General features: G+C 42.3%; 1 long non-coding RNA gene across 1 annotated transcript; it reads left to right on the forward strand.

Annotated features, from left to right (window-relative positions):
• Positions 1-3,867: 3,867 nt before the first annotated feature.
• LOC125523118 lies at positions 3,868-6,483 on the forward strand. The gene is made up of 3 exons (XR_007290109.1): positions 3,868-4,281; positions 5,072-5,273; positions 6,164-6,483. It is a non-coding gene; the product is annotated as an uncharacterized LOC125523118 (long non-coding RNA).
• Positions 6,484-7,507: the final 1,024 nt, after the last annotated feature.

Consider the following 7,507-nt stretch of genomic DNA (forward strand, 5'->3'; position numbering starts at 1 on the left):
GTGAAATTTAATAGCCAAAGGTGAAAATAAAACTCTCACCTATGAGTGAAAATGGCCGACGGTACATGTGTGCCTCTCGGTTATTTGAGAAATACTCGATAGTCTATAGTAATAACCGGCGGTTAACTTTCCCTCTCGATGATATGTTTCAATAAATGTACAATGATGGATGTTATATTCCATATAACTCCCTATAAGAAGATTCCAATTGGAGGCACGGAGGCGCAGGGGAGCAACGCTAGGAGGTTCGTCGTGTGTTTGGGAAGCTGGGACGATGGTCCTGGGTGTTCGGTAGTGGCGGCTGGTACTACTACCATGCATGGGTACAAATCTGATGCAACGCGTGTGTTTCTTGTACCGGCTAACGTAGTGTTTCTTTGTGGCTTGTGGTGCTACTATGGAGTGTCGTGTGGCGGTGTAGGAGCATAAGGGGATCAGCGGCTTGGATCTGCCATCATGGCCACACGATGGCACAGTGAGGGACTACAGCTCGGGCGTAGTGGGCCATGGGGCGGTCTAGTGCAATTGGGATTTGAGTCCTAGTGCCCAGTTCCGGCGGTTGCGGCGGCAAACGTCGCGTACACGGTATCGGCCGGTGCCATGAGCTTGAGTAGGTTGTCACTCGGATGTGCTCTGGCGTGCTGTCAAAAAGGTATGGCGGCGGCCACAGACTGCAGATGTGCTGGCGCGACGGACCATGAGGTGGCTTGACGTGTGGATACCTCTGGCTATGACTGTCGCAGTTCTGGTCTCCAGAGAGCACGGTCGGCACATCGGATGCATGGTTGCGGCTTGGAACCATGTTGGTTCTTGGCGTCGGGAAGCGCTCTATTGTTTCTTGCACTCGACAGGGCACAATAACTCGTGCTGCGTTCGGTGGCCATGCGTTGGACGACCGTTGGTGGATCTGGCTATTCGTGATGGAGCTTAGCCGCCGGTGGTCTCTGCGAGGTGCTGATGGCTGTTGCGGGTCTTGGGGCTTCTTTGTCGGTGGCAGCTTCGATGGTGGTGGTGATTGGTGGGCTTGTCGGAGCTTGTGCGAGATGATCTACGACTGAGGTGGTGTAGGAGCCTGGGTGAAGACCCTGTCTCGGCTTTTGTGTTGTGACCAGTGATGGCGGCGGCTGTGACCATCATTGACCTTCCTGGAGGTATAACTGTTTTGCTCTCGCACCAATCCCATGCGGATCCGGCCATCACGACCTCTTCGTGGGAAACCCTTGATCTTGTGTGACTGTGGCGATGCCTTGGCGCTGTATTCTGCACAGGGGCTTCATCTTGGGAGTTCGGCATCGGCAAGCGGGACCGACGGATGACGAGGTTGTGGTGTCTAGGCTTATGTGGCAACGATGATGGAGGTAACCATGTTAATGACGTGGCAATTCTTGTTGTAGTCGACTCTTCTCTGACGTGTCCGCGGGATTGCCTCAGTTTGTTTTTCACCCTGAAGTCAAAGTTACGGCGGCGGGGCCATGTGGTGTGCATGGTTTGTCCTTCGTAGTTCTCCGTCAAGTTTGGAGTTGCGTCTAGAACCATCGGAGGGTGTGCGAAGCTGTGTCTCCGTTGGATTTCACAGGATTCAGTCGATGCTAGTCTTTGGAGGATCTATTTGCATCTGGTTTTCGTTCGGTTTTGTTTGGGTGTTTACATATTTGATCCTTCTGATCTACAAGTTTCTTCATCGACGATAGTTTCTGCTCGGGTGTGTTGGTCCTATGGGCCTTGGCACGACGACTTCCTGATTGTCGACTACAACAAATTTTCCAGGCTCCAGCGAGTAAGGCCAGTGACGGCGACGTGCCTTCGGCTCGCTCGAGTGCTTGTAGTAGTCGCTAGATGGTCCACAGACCTAATTGTAATTTTTATTACCTCTGTTGTTCTTTGTACTATCATGATTGAAGATGAATAGATCGATAGTTTCTCACGCAAAAAAAAAGTTTGGAGTTGCGTTGTCTGGTTGCCACAATTAAATTTTATGGGAACCTAAAAATAATTACTTTCAATATACTTTGTTTTTACTGAATACGTGTGGTATGTATATTAATTTTTAGAGGTAATATCACCAGTGATGCTTAAACTTGCCACCAATGTTCACTTTAATGTTTGAACTTGAAAAATACGCTAAACTGGTTCTAAAACTTGGCACAAGCATGCAAATACAGTGCTAATCCAATCCGTGGACATATAATGGGCTGATGTGGCACCATATTGTGCTAAACTGGTTCTAGAACTTGGCACAAGCATGCAAATATGGTGCTAATCCAATCCATAGACGTATAATGGACCGGCGTTGCACCGTATTTTGATTAATTAGCATGCACATGTGGCATGGGACTCCCTTTCGACAAATGGCTTGCTATATATGTCTCTATGACTAGTGGACCCCACATGTCAGCACGAAGAAATCAAGGTCAAAAATTGCAACCGCTGGGACTCAAACTTGCGATGGGGGTAGTAAAGGCATGCCCGAGCCAGTATGCTACACACTTTTGAATGACTAATAACAATAACTTGATTAATGTCCTGTGTAGGAACATGTTCATGGCTTGTAAATCAATGCAACCCATTTCGCACATGTTATATATTTTTGGAAATTTGTAAAAAGTAGGTAAACTAATATCACACTAAATACATTTCGAGTATTTATGTGTTATAGATATTATACGTACTAATAAGATAACTTATTTTAAAAATATTAATGTAGTTTCTAAAAATATTCACTTACTTACGTGCGGATTATATTGAAAACATTTAGTAAATACAAAAGTATTAATTGTATAGTAAATGTACAAAAAATATACCTCGTGACTTATCTTTAAATTGTACAAAATTATGGATACAAACATTTTTATTTATATTCACTTGTGATAACTTTCACACGTGGCATACATTCTTAATTTCTATATAACTTAAATAGAGTCACACGTATATATTTATAAAAACATAAAAAAATATAAATAATAATGGATATTTTAAAATTACATAAAAATTCTTAAATTACAAATGTATGAATTCTAAAAATATGCATATATAATCATTCAAATGTTTGTATAGTTAAAACAATAATTATTAATTGTAATTTGTATTATTCTAAGTTATACAAAAAAAATATAATCTGAAATACTATTTCATTCATATGATTTTTTTTTCAAAAATAAGCGTCAACACTTTTTTAAAATTACTTGAACGTTTTGCTAATTATGTTATTTTTTGTATGTATAATATTTATAACACATGAATGTTTTAACATTTTTTGCGAGTAATTTTAACATTTTTTAATTACAATCATTATAATATACGTACATTTTACAAATACAAAAAATAAATAAAAAAGCTGACAATTGCAACGTGGGCCATTTAAAGTACACAAGTGTGTTCTTAAACCACACGAATGTGTTCATTTATAACTAGGAAACTTGAGTGGTCTATTGGTTAGGCTCGTCCTTGGTTAGCTTGACTTGGTATGTTCGAGTTGTGGAGGGGATTTTTTTTTATCATTTATTTACTTTTATTCTGACATATGAGGCCCAATGCTCATGGAGACACACATAATGCTAATCAAATACGATGCCACATCAGCGCGTTATAAATCTGTGGATTGGATTAGCACCGTATTTGCACACTCGTGCCAAGTTCTAAAACTAATTTGATGTATTTTTCAAGTTTAGGCACCAAAGTGAACTTTGGTGACAAGTTTAAGCACCACCGATGATATTACCTCTAATTTTTATATAACATTCTTTTTTCAGACAGAACCAAAGAACCATTTCACCTCGCGCCATTATTTCCCTCTTGCCCTGAGCAAATTTTACAGCCCATCTTCTATCGGCCACGTGCCCACGTCCTCCCATCCCTCGCCCCTTTTCCCTCTGATGAAACCTCCCACTCTGCATCTTCTCTTCTCGCTTCCTCGCCGCCATGCGCCAACCCCGCCATCAGCCGTCAATCCGGCTGCGTACTTCCACCCTCGTCGCCCTCCCTAGTCCAGTAACATCACCCGCTCCCTTCAACTCCCGTATAGGTCTTCGTGGCCCTCAGATGTGGCAGCCCTCAGGCACGACGCTGCCGGATCTGGTTGGCTTGGCCTCGTCGCCCCAACCAATAGGTGCTCCACGCCTCTCCTCAGGACCGCAGCGGTATTCTTCGTCGGCTCTCTATCCCTCCACCTCATGCGCCATGTATCGGCCTTCTGCCCTTTCTTGAAGCTCCTCCTCATCCAAGTGGTCACCTGATGTTGCCGAGTGGACCACGCTCACTCGCGCATTCGCCTGCCAGTACCAGGTTTGGTCGCCACCTCCTTCGCACAATTCGTCGAGCAGGTCATCTGTGTGGCGTATGTGTTCTGTTGTAATGGATGGTGGGCTTTTTTATGGTGGTTGGGGTGTAGGATTTGCTCGTGTGTTTCAAGTTGAATACTGGGTAGATGGAGGAGATGTGCCACGGCAGGCTACTGTGGTGGTGAGATTCAGGTTGTACATCGAGGCCAATGGCCATGGTTGTTTGCATATCTGTTTAGGTCTAATTTTTATATGGTTGTTGAAAAACAAAGCCAAGCCTATTAGTTTTGAAAATAAAGTAAGCCTATGTGTTGAAAAATAGTTTCATTAACTAGCGGATGGACATTTGGTGCCAGTGAGGTGAGCTAGCGGACTTGTGTTGATGCATATATGTTTGGCCAAGGCTAGCTAATTGCAGCAGTTGGCACTATAGTACAGAGAAGAGACACTGTGTCAGCGTGTGTAATCATGATCGGGATGTATACTTCATACTATTGTATAGCTTAACTAGCAGTCCCTGCTAAGCAAACCAATTAACATGGAGGCCCTCCATTCATGGAGTACGTACATTCCTGGTTACTTTTCCTTCAGTTTGGGTTTGTAGATATAATTGTAAGTTTTAAAATCTCGCTTTTGCTTTTCTTCACAGTATTTTGTAGTTCTGGAACATTTAACTCATGTGCCTAAGGTTGATGCAGCCACTGTCATGTTAACATCATGTCCCGTGTGTTCTTTCTCAAATATGTAGAGCAGGGGCTTCTTATTATACTTAAATGCACTATGCTATCATGCAGGTCTAAGTCGGGCCTACCTGAAGAGCAAGAATATAAAGCTTCTGAGCTTAGGCACATGACTCAAGCCCCCAGAATCCGATGGTCTACTGAGCCTGTTTTATGCTGGGCGAGGAAGGGTGGAACAGTGAACCTTGCCACACAACGGCACCCCCTTCGCCTGATGACCTTTTCCAATCACGATGACCTCCCGTCGCTGCTGAAGGTATTTTGTTTCTTCTCTTTTCATCTGCAGACTGCAGAGTATCTTGTTTGTGTTCAATTCTGATTAAAAAAACTAGATGTTCTAATCAAAGCAGTACTGTAGTCATGCAGCATTTACTTGTTGTAGTATTACGTTTATCTGTTTTTGGATGAGATACTTTCAAAGTTGATTTATAGTGACAATGCGAGAGTTGTAGATAATTTTCTGTACTTCCAGTGTACTTGATTATTAATTCTTAGTATAAGAGTATCTAAGGGGCACAATTGGCTTGAACTCATATAGGCAGAGATGTTGCTATAATTAATTACAGTCAAATCATTTGCACAGAGAAAAATACTTCAACATTAGACAATATGCCAGGCGTCCTCCTTTCTAGCTTTTGGCTTTCCCTGTACTAGCTTTGCTCTTTGCGTCCTCAGCTTTTGAGACCTTGATACTTTTGAGAATGTACGACAAGCTTGGTTTCATTATAGCAATCTTGGTCTAACCATAGCACATGTTTCTGGACATAGGATTGTTACAGTGAATTAGAATAATGTCATGTGCTTTGAATTATATGAATGTTACAAGTAATTCGAAAAGCATGATGTGATCTGAACCGCTACAAACTTATAATGAAATTGAAATCAGTGTGGTTTATTGGTAGATTATTCCTTTTGTACACAGAGCAATGTGTAGTACTGTCTATCATTTGGAGTGTGTTCCTGCTGATTCATATTACCCTGAAAATTGCATGTGAAGGATCAAAAGATGAATACGTAGTTATACTATTAGATAGCAGCTAACCAGTCAATTAGAACATCTAAGTTTTTTAACAGTATCCACAATTAAATTTTAACTGTATTGCATCATATTTAATCTCCCTAACAACTTATCTAATCATTTCTTAGGAATTGGAAATAGTACTGGAGGAATTGTGATATATGGCAAGGTGGGTGATGTCTATGGAAATGATTGTTGAGCGTTATGATACATATGGTGATGCAGGGTGATGAGTCTAATGTCTTTCGTCAAGACATGCAACAAAGTGAAGTTATGAAGTTCTGGTCAATTTAGCTTATGCATAATGCTTGGACCATAGATCTTAGTTACTATTTTGTTTTGCATCTCAAACTTCCTAGATAGATCACGGTGATCAATGTAATTTTGATGTGACTCTTCTGATATTATGAATGGTGTGCTAAATATAATAGTTTATGCTTCTTGGTCATATGTGGGTTGTGCAATTATGAGATATATTTGAAATGGAAAGCAATCCTTGAAGGGTGACTAATGGCCTACCATGGAACAAGCATCACAGCTACACAATATTCCAATGGAAACTTCACACCATCGGTGAATCTATGTATTGAGGGTGTCGTTTGGCCTCTCAACTAAATGAATCCCCGTAGGGGTTTATACACAGTCAGCGGTCATCCTAGTTGACAGTTTGGTCCTCCTCTCGGCTATAATGAACCCCGAGGGTCAAATATATACCGTCAACTATTACAAAAGTCGAAGGCAAGTCATAACTGTCAGAAAATAAATACCCGACGGGGAACCCTCAGCTATAAGCGTCGTCAAGTTTCTGTGAGTCGTCTGGTGACCAAAACATGTCCGACGGCTCACCGTCGGCTAATTACCGTTGAAGAAGGTATTGCCCTACAGTACCGTCGGATATTACGGTAATGGCCGACCAAGCATAGCCGACGGGAGATTGCCGACAGTGTACCGTCAGTTATGCAGAAATCCGACGGTGAGCAAAAATATCCGACGGTAATTTGACCCTCGGTTATAGTGGGAAATCTAGTAGTGGATGTGCCCACCACACCACACACGCAATCGGCCACTAAGAAAATAAGCATATACAATAGTACAACAGTATCTAGCTCACGATACGTCTCCATATTTTATTGATGACACTGACGGACTTTGCATTTGATGCGTGCTCCGTATTTTGTTGACGACACTTACGGTCATTGTATTTGAAGCGGAAGCACGATATGGTCACTGGACTTCAGAATAAGCTCATCACGGTCACCACATACATTTTGTCGTGCTAACCAACATGTGGTTGGATGGTTAGAGGACAGTGGTTTCTCGAGCCCACCAAAGTTAAAGTCCCGGTGCTCGCATTTATCTTGTATTAATTTCAGTATTTTCCAGCGACATACGTTTAGTGGGAGGAGACGTTCCACTCGACTACGAGGCACCTATGGTGACTTCGTAAAATCTCAAGATCATATATGCTGACC

Source organism: Triticum urartu, chromosome 7, assembly GCF_003073215.2.
Source record: "Triticum urartu cultivar G1812 chromosome 7, Tu2.1, whole genome shotgun sequence".
Taxonomy (NCBI): Eukaryota; Viridiplantae; Streptophyta; class Magnoliopsida; order Poales; family Poaceae; genus Triticum; species Triticum urartu.